Consider the following 15,453-nt stretch of genomic DNA (forward strand, 5'->3'; position numbering starts at 1 on the left):
CGATATATTGATATTTTTCAGTAAATATTAATACTTTTGGAGTTTTAAGATGTTTTTTGATGTAATTAGATTTTTTATAGGTATATCAACTTTTAAACACTATATGAAAAATAGGCAACATTAGATGGTAATTTCGTCAAAATTTTCGTAACCTACGATGTCTGTTTGATTGGAAGTGGAATTTTTTTTGCAAATGACGATTCTACTTTTCTATAGTGAAACTGTATACAGGGTGTAACGTATACTAATTTGGATTTCCTATAGAAACATAGTTTGAATAACAATTATTCGGCACTAAACAATAGATTTTGTTAAATCTGACACTTTAGCAGTTTTTAAAATCCTTTTTTTTCAGTGTAGACGATACTTTGTTTTGTATTCTTGTCGTCATTAGTTCTGACTAGTTCTAATGTTATTAAACAATTTTGTTCCTAGGAATCGCAACTTTTCAAGACCTTGTATACACATTTCAAACCGACTTTTTTCCAAAAAAACGATATTAATCATCATCATGATCATGGCGTTTAATTTCTTGGATTATGGCTAGCTCTTGGGGCGCCTACATATCTCTTTATTGGGGTGGATTACTCCCCTTGTTCTTTTGTTATAATTTTTGTGTGGTCCCAGCTACGTTTATCAGCTTTTTCCATTCTTTTCTTTTTTTGCATTTTGCTTTCCAGTCTACTATTTCTAGGATTCTGGTATTCTTTTTTCTGCCCCTTGGCCATAGAGGTATCCATTATGTTATCCTCCTCACCATTTTTGTAGGTTTCCTTCTCATGATGTGTCCAGCCCAATTTAGTCTTCGTGCTTCTTTCACACTCTAAATCTGGTGTTTTCTTATGAAATCAGCTCACTGCCAGATAAAACAAGTAGAGGAAGAAAGTCAACTACTGTTGAAATAATAACATCTCCATATGAAAATCAACTCATTAAGAAAGGAGAATGAAAAAGGGAATACGTTATCAAAAACAAAAAATAAGAAACGCAAGATACAAAAACTAAAGGAAAACAGCTAAAAGAGAAAATAAAAAAAATGTTATAAAGAAAATATGTTTAGAGTTAAAAATAGCTTTCAAATATTCGTAAGAGGAATCCTTATTCCATCTGCCGTTACTTCTGCCTGCATAAATCTTAAAATATTGTTGATAATTTCTATGCTTTGTCCACTCAGAACTTGTTTTTCATTTTACTGTTCAAAGGCATTTTCAAAGTAACGAACACAGAATTATCACAACAGTTCAATAAATAATTTCTGCACTGACTGTACTAACCGATGTTGACTGCACGAGATACTCGACATTAATGAGCTCTCGCCCCAATCTGCCGACTAGTCTATTGCGCATCCAATTCTCAGAGGCAAAGCTATGTTGGTCGATTTATACCTTTATGTTGATTTTGTTTTTGTGGAAATTTTTTATGTTAAATTAATATATGTAAAACAAGACTGCCGATACTTTAAGCGCAACTGTGTGAATGATAAGAAATAAGAATAAGAAAATTCGATTTACAATTTTTCTATAACATAAAAACAAAATGGTATTCCATATTTAGTCACTTTCCTCTATTATTTTTTATAAAAGAATATCTTTATGTTTTACCAGAAGATCTGAAACTCCAAATTGTGTAGATTTATTAGCACATTGTTAAAGCTCACGATTACTATCAAAGCTTTAATAAATGATGAAAAAAAAAAAACGGTAATTATACACTTTCACGGTCACCTGGTTTTTTGGCTCTAGAAAATCGAAAAATGGATGGATTTTAATGATCTTGGTCTCAAAATGTTCCATTTTACGGCGGATTTATAAAAAAAATTAGTAGAAATAGCTGGAATGAAAATTTCTCATAGTTTTACTGTTTTAAATCGCAAAAAAAAACGGTTTTGCAAAATAATCCTTTACAAAAAATTATGGTAATTATACACTTTTGCGGTCACCTGGTTTTTTGGTTAGGTTAGGTTAGGTTGGCTCTAAAAAATCGAAAAATGGATGGATTTTAATGATCTTGGACTCAAAATGTTCCATTTTACGGCGGATTTATAAAAAAAAATACGAAAATAAAAAAAAAATAAATATTTTTTACAGTTTCATGACTTTAAATGCAAAAAAATGACTTTCTACATATAATCCTTCGTAACTGTTTCTGACGTCGTGGAATCAAGTTCGTATATTTTTTTTCGCAATTTACATAAAAAATGAATATTTTGAAAAATAAGTTTTTCTACTATTTAAGGTTTAAAACTATTAAAAACCGCAAATTCAGCCACTACCCCCGTGTTTTTCATAAATTCGTCGTAAAATGGAACATTTTGAGACCAAAATTATAAAATTTATCTATTTTTCGATTTTTAATGATCCAAAAACTATTAACATTGAAGAATATAGAACGAAACTATTCACAAAAATTGATTGTTTTTCATCGATTTCATTTTAAGCTATAAAAACTGAAAAAATCATTCTTTTTGGATTTTTTTTAAATTGTTTAATAATTTATGTAGAATACAAAAAAAATATAAGAACTTTATCTGATAATGAGATAATTTTTTGTGAAGGATTATTATGCAAAACCGTTTTACGATTTAAAACAGTAAAACTATGAGAAATTTTCATTCCAGCTATTTCTACTAATTTTTTTTATAAATCCGCCGTAAAATGGAACATTTTGAGACCAAGATCATTAAAATCCATCCATTTTTCGATTTTCTAGAGCCAAAAAACCAGGTGACCGTGAAAGTGTATAATTACCAAAAAAACACTACAACTAGGATTGCCCTATAGTTGCCATGCACAGAGCTTTTTACATTTAATTGAAGGAAAAAAATATAAACATGACAACGCTGCATTATTTTATCTTGAAACGTAATCGTTTTCTTAATGTAAAATCACCAAATAAATAAATATACAGTATAGTTTATATTTGTTTTTATTTGTAAAAATACATTTTATAAAAGTATATAAGCGGCATTAATTTATTTTTGATATATATATGTAGTAATATTAATTATTATTTGAATTGAGTTTTTTTAATAGACTTATTCTACTCATATATACGATTAATCATCAATATGACAATCGTATTGTTTTCTATCTGAACGGTTTAGAATCTTTCGATATATAAAAATTCTAATTCTAGCGGATACGATAAGTTAGAGATAAAGATAGTGAAATAAATATTGGGAGCAAATATGACATTAAAAGTACGAGGTCTGGCTATTAAATTACGCCTAGAGCGCTAGACGAGTGGGGTAATCAATCTCAAATTTCTCGTCAAATTGAAAAAGTTCCGACTGAGTGCTATAAATTGTTGCAAGAGACCTATAGGGAGCATTCTCTATCTCGTGCGCGTGTTTGTGAGTATTGTAAGCTCTTTAGTGAGGGCCGAGAGAGTACTGAAGATGACCAGCGCCCAGGTCGCCCTGTGACTGTTTCAACTGCGGAAATAGTGACAAAAATCAACTAAACTGTAAACGCCGATGAAGAAACGACTAGAAACATTTTACACGAGGAATTACACATGACAAAAGTCTATGCGAAGTTGGTGCCAAAAAAATCTAACTTCTCACCAAAAGCTCTTGCGTCAAAGGATCTGCTCAGATTTCCTTGAAAGGTTAGAAAAAGATATGCTTTGAAAAGAACCCGATTTGAGTCGATAGAAGCGGTATAGCAAAAAACGACAAAGCTCATAAAGGCCCTCACCAAAGAAGACTTCCAGCACTACTTCGATCAATGGAAAAAACGTACGGAAAGATGTGTGGCGAGGGGAGGGTAGTATGTTCAAGAGGAGCATTCGAATTTAGAATAATTTTCATAATAAAACCCTTTTTCGTAACCAGTTTTGTTATTTAATCGCCAGACCTCGTAGATAAAGAAAAAAACAAAAATAGAATAAAATAGATAACAAATAGTTTGGATGCATAAAAACAAGATCAATAAATATAAAGACGAAATATGGAAAAAACATAAAAAGGGAAAACTTAATAGTCAGTGATATATTGTTGAAGGAATAATTTGTTCTAGTTTATTATTCTTTTTTATATGTCTTTATACTCTCTACCGATGGTAGAGAGTACTGATAGAATTCGAGTTTCAATAGTTGAGAAAAACAAACATGAATATCAAAATCTATTTAAATTTCCCCCAATCAAACCTTATTTTCATGAAAACCGTTATCAGTTTTATTCTTATTCAAGAATTTGTTCTTTTTATTGATGTTTCTATTACAAATCGTTTCGCCCCCGTTAGAATTAACTTCAATTATCCTAAACGCCCTTATCAATACCGCAAATTCTCTGAAAAAATACCCGATCGCTTCTGCTAAGGGATCACAAATATCCCTCAAAGAAGTTACAATGTTATAAAAAAATATCAACACCGGTTGAATGACCGCGTTGAAAAGTGTGGTTAGGATAGGTTTGAAAAAGTAATCAGATATTAACTGTATAAGACCGACTGTTAAAGGTCTCAAGATGCTGTATAAAAAAAATCTCACGAATTGAAGTATGAGCGATATCAAAAAAGAACAACCGATATTGAAGCTACCGAATATTTCGGCCCAAAATTTGGTCGTGTAAGCTTCGGTTTTTTCCGCAAAGTCTTCCGTAGCTATTACCGGTGATCTATCGGTTGTACGAAAATAACTGAAATAAAAATTGATATTAGTAATCACCTATTAATTCAGACCCAGTATAATCAATCACCCTCTGTAATCTGACATGTTTATAACATGTAGGTAGAATCTAGTAACATTATGAACCGAATACCTCACTAAAAGAGAGGGGGAATTAATGGATTACAAGATTCGCTTTTCCAAAAAGTTCTTAACTACAAAGGGCTTTATAATCCGACACGATATTTAAAAAGTTTGTTGACACATGGCGGTAGTTAATTAATCACGTGATGATTTTTAGCAACTAGGTAATGGATTTTTTTTGCACCCATCTCTATGTTTAAAGTTACGAGGATGTTCCCCGAAGTACTTGCCCTGGCCTAGAGATGGCGATAGCTGCTTGAAAAATACCACTAAAAGTCCTTAGCCCAACCTTTATAAAAGTTGATTCCAATTTGTTGTTACATGGCGGTAACCTAACCATTATAAAAGTTGATTCCAGAAATGTTGAAGAAAATGTACAGAGCGGTACTGAACTGAAAGAGCTACCAGACATAATTCTGGTAAGGCAATTCTGTAAGTACTGTACATCGTATAATAATTGAAAATTTTGACATGCGCGTGGGATAATTTTCATTGATTATCTTGAAAAAGGAAAAATTATCAACGGCGAGTATTATGCGAACTTATTGCAACGTTTGATCAAAGAAATCAAGCAAAAACGGCCTCATTTGGCTAAGAAGTATTTTTTTATCAAGACAATGCACCAGCTCACACATTCGTTATTACAACGGCCAAAATGAATGTTAGATTTGGCTCGTATTGAAAGGGTTTGTTTAGTTTAGGGTTCATAGGCTTAGATTCGTGATTCGTGGCCTGTCACGATCTTATAGACGTTTTTTAAAGATCAGATTATGTATGGCCCAGGCTCCTTTGTCTGTGTCAGTTTATTTCCTACCATGAAACATTGTGTATTATAAAGTTCAATAGTGTCAAATGTGTACTTAGTAAAGCAAGGCTACGAAAAATAATTTTTTTAAAAAACAAAATGGTGCATTGATTTCTTCAAAAAGACTTAATTCGCCGCAATCTTTATGGAAAGACTAAAGAGTGCTAACATTATTGTCACTTTCATGGATATTGTTGCAGGAAACTAACGCTAAGATTAATTAGTCCACTACAATCTACCTAAATGAGACTTTGTACGACACCCATAATACACCTAATAAAGAATGAGTTGATAGTTCAAAAAAAATGTTATACGAAAGCTTCGCATAATAAATGTAGAAGAATAACTATTCCACATGCGGGGTCAGAAGATGGATACCAGAAAGTCTGTTGTTAACAGCCAGGAATATTTTGGATTCCAGCCGTTTCCGCTGAACCAAATATGGTTAATCACCTCCCCATTCCACGTAAGCGAAATTTCATCAGGATCAAAGGTTTGCTTTACCCAAAAAAGACACCATGTGGTTACATTAGTTATTATGTGATTTACCTAGCACAGCCGTGATCGAAATAATAAACATCCACACGAGTGGCACCATTCAAATCGGTATATGTAGTTTTTTGATTGAATTTCTTCTTTTTGGTGAACAAGGGATTATTAGAACTATCTACAGGTAGGAGATCGTTAGTTATACCATCTTTTTTCGTTGTCTGAGTCGCTACTTTTTCGTGTTTCCTATATTTGGCTTCATTATGTATTTGAAAGCAGCTCGTTGTATCAGGACATGTAATATTCTCGTTTTCGTAAATGTTGTCGCTAGCTATATTATCAACTAAATCGAAAACTAATCGCTAAAATGATAAATTAGTTTGAATATTGAATGAAAATATAAATAGAAATTTTCATTTCATTAATAATAATTTATAATGTAGAACTCGGCAACGCTGCGACTTATTCTAGGCATAAAAAGATGACAACGAAAGGGAAAGTAGATATAAAAGATAATTCGCTACAATATAGTGTAGTTTTTAGTAATTTTTCAATTACGGAGCTGGTCATTCTGCAAAATTGGTTCTCAACGAAGTTACAAGCTGTCACTTATCAAAAACGAAAAAGACAACTATAGAACTATAGAAATATGCTAGAAAGAGCTATGACTATGAGTCAGACGCGATAATATTCGCAACTTTGGACAATTAAATCAAATTACAGGAATATTAACTTGACTGGGTGGATAATCTACCGATTCAGCCCATCACCACAGAAAAGAAGAAGAACAGCTGACATTAACATTAATTATACATATGAGTGTGTGTTGTTAGTTACCTATCGTATTTATATATTATTAAAATGTTAGGACTCACCTTTGGAGCAAAATTTTTTTGTGATTGTTGTATATTGATTGTATAATATCCTCTATTTCGAGTTAAATTGTTCTTTTTGTCTTTAAAATGTTTAAATAAAGTGCTAAATACATTAACCTTGTCTGATTTTTTTTTCTCCACTGCAAATTTAAAATAATGAAAATATTAACACGACCATAATCCAGCTAATAATTACAATCCACAATTTATTGCCAACAAAAAATATAATAAAAGATTCTCGTTTAGAGGTTTGTAATTGCGCCATCTATACGATCAACTTCTAACTCAATTGTACAATATTATAGAAAAATTTATATCTACTTCGAAACGTTAGAGATGGGAGTTTCCACTTGCAGTTCTATAATTTTACAAATGGCAAATTTTGAAAATCAATTGGATACGATAAGGGATACTTATTGAATTGTAGAAACTTTTAAAACTTGTCTGGACATCAGTTTCGTTGACACGAAGAAGTACAAAAAAAAACAAATTGTCGTGTTGAGATTAGTGACTAGTTTTATGAAAAACGAGCCTATTAGGTAGACAGCCATCCATTCCATCGCCAAACCTCATCTTAGTGACACTAATCGATCCTCTACGTCATGATTTATTTTTTCAGTCAAAGATACCTCAACCCGTTAAGAAGACAAGCATTCATGGAGATTAAACAGCCTCTACGTAATGATTTATTGTGTTATTCAAATCAATCAACATGTTGGGTAGACAACTATTCATTCCATAACTAAATGTCTAAATGTCGTTTAAATTTTCCATTTCCCCTTTTCAATTCTTTAAACTTACTAGAAAACACACATACACCTTTTCACTTTTCATGCCATCTTGAATAGAAATTACTCAGATAAAGTATATTATTATGAAAATCAAATGGTGAACAGAAGAACAAAAAGAATTTTAATCAATACAAACCAAAGAAAAAACTCACAAGCAAGACGTAAACATCAGCCTACTCTATAGGACATTTGCTTACAATTTTTAAATCAATCATTAGTTTTGGTCTTTTTAACTTCATGTTTGGTATCAATTTCAATAAATTTTAATTATTAAGTAAAAGTTTTACATTCTTAGATCTCACCTCTACTTTTCGCGTTGTAACTATGGATATAGTTAGCCATTTGAGGACACATACATTCCGAATTATAAACTATATCAGCTGGCAAAGCTGGCGGTGGACAAATACATTTAACAGGCATATTATCCATTAATACCGAGTGATCTAAAGCCATGGATATATCCGTATCTTGCATTGTACAGTTATCAGTGGCTAATATAGATTGATCACAATCGGTTGTCAATGGCTGATCTTCTGTAACGGTTTTATCCTAAAAATGAAAGAAACAAATTTTTGCAACAATATAGTTCAATTCAATCAAAAAAACGTTCATTGTCTGTATAATATAATAAACATAATATATATTATAAAGATAATAGTTCTGCATCGTTTTAGTGGATATAACTTCATTGATTTGTTTAGAAAAATAACTGGACGAAAATGTTATCAATTTGAAATAGGCCGCCAAAAGCAGAAAAGAAACTGTAGGTGCCATATGCATTTAGTACAACGAATGAAGCCAGAGATAGCGCAGGAACGGAAACTCGAGTTAGTTGTCTAAAGCATATATGTAATACTTCTATATGGACAATTCCTATATGTAGAAGGTGTTCCGACTAAATGAAACAAATAGTGTATCGTTCTATCTCTCCTCCGAGCACTTCAGTTAGTTCTGCGCATCTTTTGCGAGCATGAAGCATGCGCAGTATATATAAAGTGTCTCGAACGAGAGAGAAAATGAATATTGTCGGCATCCGTTTTTTCCCATACCAACTGTCCGTATAGGAGTATTACATATATGGTCTAAAGGCGGTGGTTGATCTATAGTTCTATGTAAGTAGTTTTCGAAAAATTGGATTGGGTTAAGCCAATCACGAATAGAATGCTATTTAAGTTGTTTACCGATACTTGAAAAATTCATCTTGGTCAAAAAATGGAGTCAAATCACGAACAATTTTGTTCGATGAGTTCTCTAGCGGCCATGTTTTGCTGGTTTACAGAATTCAATCGTGGCTGCACTTTGTTATAGGATGAATTTTGTGAAGGTCGTCCAAAGCGGCTGTTGTGCCAGAAAACATCGATGCTGTGCGTAAACTGATATTGAAGGATCGTCAAGTGACATAATGTGATATTGAGGCATACTTGGGGATTAGCTTCACTCGCATACATTCAATATTGCATGTACATTTGAGTGTTAAAAATATTTGTTTAAATTGGATACCGCATACCACTCTAAAAAGCTATTTCGATTGGAGCAACGAAGACGTCTACGAGATCGTAAACAGGCGACGAATAAAGAATCTGTAAATATGAACCCAAAAATAAACAACAATCGACTCTATGGGTCTTTAAAGACGAGCAAAATTCAACAAAAGTTGTTCACACTTGAAGCTTTTCGAAGTAAATTGTACCCTGTTTTTTCGGAATAACTGGACATGTCGCCACCGTTCTATGCAAGCAATGTAGAATGGTCAATATTGAATGGTACAGAATAATACATCGGCATTTATTTTCCAAAAGTGTTCGACAAAATTAGGGAAACCAATCGCAGAAGACGATCTCCATCACGACAATGCGAGCTGTCACACATCAGTTCAAACAATAACGTTTTTGAACAGTCAAAATAATGAATTGATGGGTCATCCAACGTACAGTCCTTGTTTGGCACCCAATGATTTTTTCTTATTCCCGCAGATCAAAAATAGAGAGGTCAATGTTTTTCTATATCTTAAGAAGCGGTTGACGCGTTCAAATACATATTTGGGAGGTAGCTCCATCGGAATGGAAAAAATGGTTCGACAATTGATTGAAAAGCATGCAAAAGAGTTGGATTCAAGATAACCGGATGTGGTGAAATGTGCTTTAAATTTGTGTAATGCTATAAGCTCCTTTGATAGTTTTGTTATCGAATTATGTACCTTTATCTAAAACAATTAATTGTGGAACTCCAAACGAGGTGAAATATTTTACTTATAATAACAGCTGCTTTAGAAGGAATGTGCGAATTTTGTAAATGCTTCTATTGAAGTTAGATAAGATTTTCCGTCGTAAACAAAAACGTCGATGTGTATAATTTGGAATGGTTTTGATGCAGTTTTAGTTAACATTAGAGGAACAGAAGGTTTTTGTCTAGCATATTTACTTTTTGATGTAATTAGTAATAGTTCTTTTTTCATGTTTTCCAATAGTAGTTTACTTTTAATTTTTCGATGGTTCTTGAGTTCCTCTCCATCCTACGTACAGTCCTTTTTTGACACCCAATGATTTCTTCTTATGCCCTTAGATTAAAAATGGTCTATACCTGAAGAAGCGGGTGATGTATTCAAATCACATGTTTTGGAGGTATCTCAATCGGAGGTGTGTTGATTTTAATGGAGAATTGTTTGAAAGACACTAGAAACTATATCTAATTATAAATATTTGTATTTATTTATCTATACTAGCTTTTATCCGCGGCTTCGCTCGCATCGAATCCATTAAATAAGTATCAGAAATCATTATAATAGAAAAGAACGAACTCTGTAGCTATATAAGAACCTGAGATATAGATCTTTGAATGTAGAAAAATTGCCAAAAACCTACAAAAATCCATAACTCCACATTGAATGTCCGCGCCTAGCTCCTCTCCAATACAACCGATTTAATAGTTCAAAAACTCAAAAGAAAGAAGGTGTTTCAGCGAGTGTTCTTAAACTAAAACGAAGTCTCCATCTTGAATAGAACCTGAGATATTAAGGATAGAACGTGTGTATGTGAAAAACTCCCATAAGTAATGTACAGGGGGAAATCGCATTTGAGTATAGCTTGAGAATGGTGAAAATTAAATGAAATCCGATGGTTGATGGCTGATCTATGGATCAATACCTTTCATTAAAAAAAAATTAAGCAAATCTGTTGGGTAGAATGCCTGAACGGACTCGGAATGGTTCAATTTTTTTAATATATAAATCAATACTATCATATATCAATACTAGCAACCCTCGTTAAAAGTCCTAAATTTACAGATGAAATTAAAACTGAAGTAATACATATAAAATATTTTTGTATGTCATTTCAACGACATTTCAGTTTTGAATTAAGTAAAATAGCAGATTATTAATTAGAATATTCTTTTTTCTTCTATAATAGGTCTAACGCCTGTTACTTCTTCGATATCTTTCCTCATCGTGGCTCTAGATTGTCTCACCTTTTTTGAGGTCGACCTCTACTTGATGTTCCAATTCACTCCTTGCTGATATTTTACTTATATATTGGTTCCATTGTTTTTAGTCGAATTTTTCCTGTTTAAGCTACAATTCTTATTTTCGTCTCTCGAGCAATTGCTATGGGTCCGATTGGGTTCAAAATTAGCATACATGGCTTTTTTGGCGGCGGATTGATGTTATTAGAGTTTGGTTGAAAACAAATGGATATTTCGAGGGGTCGCAGTGCAAAAAAAGTAGTTTTTGACCTTTGCTCATCTCTGCAGGTCAATCGAAAAGCGACTGAAAAATGAAATTTCACATGTAGGTTCAATTAGTTAAATGACAGATGATTTCCTGTCTAAGGTCGAAACTTTCCATTTCCACCCCTCTCCATTAGATGGTTATTTTTGTTATATTTTCTTATTTTTTGGCCAGTAAAAGTTTAACTAGAGGGTTCGAACTTCGCATTCAAGTAGGGGTGATGTTGAAGAATTGTCTTTCTTAAGTTCAAAGTTTTCTTCTTCAGTTCTTCTAGCACAAAACGCCCGAAATCATTTTGATCGTTGTAATTGTTCAACTGGACCGCCTCCTTTTTAATGAATAATACGAGTATGATCGTTGCTAGGGTGATTTTTTTTACTTCCCATTTTCGAAATTTCTTGTCATTATGACAATTTTTTCTTTGTTGTCAATTGGAATTGAACAAGAGTGTTCGAGACCACCGGATCTATTGAAATTATGAATTTTCATTCGAGAGAGAGAGAGAGAGAGAGAGAGAGAGAGAGAGAGAGAGTTAACTTGTGAAATGAAAAGTTATTGAGGAATAGCAAATTTTCCATATAAAGAAATAAGATTGAGAATTGATATCATTTCCAAGATATTCATTTTATGGAAAGATTTGTTTGGGTATTAGTTAAATTCTTCATTCGACTTTCGTGATGGAGCTCAGCTGCTCACGGCTTTTTTTATGCTGTGATACTCATTCGTTAATACATCATTTCTGTGGTCTCCAAGAGCTGTTTCGTATTTGATGTTTTTGTTCTTCTTTGTGATGTGTAGATCATTATAGGTCTGATCGTTGCTTCCTAAATTCGTGCCTTTGTTTATTGTCTTGATCTTGCCTTGTCTTCTATATCTCCATAACAGGTTATGTCAATTCCAAGGTAATTGGAGTTCATTCTCTGTTGTACGTACTATTCGACCTTCTATTTCTAATTTGCGTATTATATAGTTAAAATAAATGAAAAGATTTATTTTCTCACTTACCTCATTGTTAGAATGATCTATTTTATGATCACCAGTTTCGTTGGTGTAAGCCGATTCATCATCAGCACTACTATGTTCTAAATGTGGTGTAGTGGGTCCCATAAGCTCAATTACTGTTTTCAGTTCGTTTTTAACTTTATCCAAAGATTTTTCACGACCAATATCTTGTCCACTCAATAAAGAAGATGAATCTAGGTATAAAATATTATATTTATTTGTAAGCGGTAGACATTAGAGTGGTTTTATTTTAGTATAAGGGGCAAGCGTTTTACAAATGATCTATGTACCATTAAAAAAGGGGATTTTGGTCTATCCCAAAAAGAAATATTACAAATTGTAGTTTATCATATCCAAGAAAATCATATAAAACCATGGTTTAATGATAGTAAGTCAGGAGACGATTGGTTAGAAAAAAATGTCGATCAAATATTTTTATACAAGAAAGCTATAACTGAATTTTGTTTATAAAAACATCCATCCCAAATTTCGAATTTGGATAAAGCAGCTTTTGTTTTGTTAACGTTGAGAGTTTATATAATGGATCGCCATGAGATTAAAACCCAAGTTGGATAATTTATTTTTACATTATGGAATTTGTAAGTATATTCTGTAAACATTCATCGTCTAGGTGTAAACCTACAAATTTTAATGTTTCCTCTTCAGTCCACTTAATTTTTAGTTTCCAGGTAAATAAACTGAAAACCAACAAAACAATTAACCACAAGACAAATTTTTAAACTCTGAACTGAACAGAAAACAAACATTTCGCTGAGGCAAATTGTGGCGGAGACGGTAGCTACTGGGCCAAGCAAAACGCTTCTCAACCAAACCACTCGACTTGGCAACTCTCCGGTTTTGCCGGCTCGCTCAATCTACTCGACCCTTTTAGGCAGCTGATTCAAACGGTACCGTATCAGCGTGCCCGACGACGAACGTTCCGAGATATAATTGGTAAAGTTCACCAAGTGGTACTGGACGAATGTCAAATAATGTTAGAAAGATAAAAGAGGATAAAGGCATATGATTTGCTATATTGTGACTAAAGAATTATGTACACGTAATCTATCCGCGCTTTCAATATCGGTTTTGCTCACTTTGGACCAAAACGAACATTCCCCAGGCACTATTGAGGCATTCCTGAAACGAAAAAATCAGTCAAAATTGCGAACTCGCTCCAAATAAGTCATGGGGTTGTACTCAATGACTATCTTCAAGAAGTTAGACGAAAAACAGTAAAAAAATTGCAATAAACGACCGCAGTCGAAGAAAAAGAAAGTGCTTGACTATCAGGATAATACACCTTCTGACAGCCACCACCCACAGCATATTCTCCAGACTTTTTCCTGTAAACTTAACTTTCATATACAGGTGTGAGATCAGGACTTTACAAGCATTTAAAACACTTTCAGCGTATCAGAAATTCTTTTCAAGTGTATTATTGTTATTATTTTTATAATTTTCTTTAATTTCTTATATCTTAGACCTTTTGATATACTAATGCATCTAAATGTTTTTGATTTTAGGTTTCTTCTGTTTTAAAATTAGTTGTTTTGATAACTTTTAAAAGAAAGATAAATTTTGACTTTTCGACTTTTTTTAAGTCTACATCTCAAATATATAGCAAGGAAAAATTAATTTTTTTTCATTAGACCAAAGTTCTAAGTTTTATCCTTATTTTGATATTCATAATGAAGGTGACGTTTAAATCAATATAAATAAGCAAATTGTCAGTGTCAATATCATATTTTGATAGAGATTTAAAAAAAAGTCGAAAAGTCAAAATTTATCTTTCTTTTAAAAATTATTAAAAAAACTAATTTTAAAGCAGAAGAGACCTAAAATCAAGAACATTTAGATGCATTAATTTTTATAACTATATATAATTCCTTACGTGCCTAACACGTGTCCTTAATAGACGTTAAAGTTCAGGTTAGGCAGTTGAAAGAATTCTACTAATATTTCGTTTGATCATACCTTTGGATTTTGTTGTACTGTGGGACATATCAGAATCGGTCACAACATTAACGCCTTGATCTCTTGATTTTTTTCTAATTTTATCCACCGACATATCTTGTGAAATGTAGATTCTTATTTAATAATTATTTATTGGAAATATTATGATAAAATACATTATAAAGTATAATATAAAAGTATATAATATAATATTGACAGTGGGGTCAATAACTTCAATTATTGACATTTATTTAATACAATGTCAAGCTGACACCAATTACTACTAATTTAATTACTAGATCAATTTCCACTGTTGTGTCAAAGTTTATTAAACATGAAAGTACTTTTTAAGGTTATAAATCGATAACCTATTGGCATCTGAAAGGTACAAGAACAAATTTAAAGTTTTAGGTGGAGTTGATCCTTTTTCCCATTTGTTAGAGCGCTTGTAGACGACAGTTTTTTTCACCGGACAACGGACCGTGTTTTTTGCCGGATTCGCGGTGGTTTATAATTTATAAGGGATAAGTGTACGTGCATCTAACATCGATCCGGCGAACAATATACGCCGGATGCACCACCGCTTTCTCTCGGCGCGACGGACACCGTTCCGGTGTAAAGCTATGTCCTAGGTGAACACGATCGCTGCGGTGCGGACGGAGCGGTGCGGGCGGAGCGATACGTGCGTTGCGAGGAACGTTTACGACAAAACGAAGAAGATCAAATGAACAGGTCCAGCATAAACACGTGGTGCATCAAATTCGCCCGCGAATGGATCGACGTATCGCACGCATTGGTTTTAATTTAAAACGTGTTTTATTTTCACCGCAGCTCTCGTCCGATGTCCGCCATGGAAGCGCTGATTTCTGAAGTAGAAAGGAGAAATATTTTGTGGAATAAAAAAATCCACGGTACATGGATCGGTTGCTTGATGTTTTTCAAATGTGGCTCGAAACTTGTTTCTTTCCTTTTTAAATGATGCGGACAAAAATCTAGTTCCCTATTCATTTCTATGATTTTAACGATAATGATAATATTACACATACATTTAAATTCTGT

This window comes from Diorhabda sublineata, chromosome 3 (genome assembly GCF_026230105.1).
Source record: "Diorhabda sublineata isolate icDioSubl1.1 chromosome 3, icDioSubl1.1, whole genome shotgun sequence".
Classification (NCBI taxonomy): Eukaryota; Metazoa; Arthropoda; class Insecta; order Coleoptera; family Chrysomelidae; genus Diorhabda; species Diorhabda sublineata.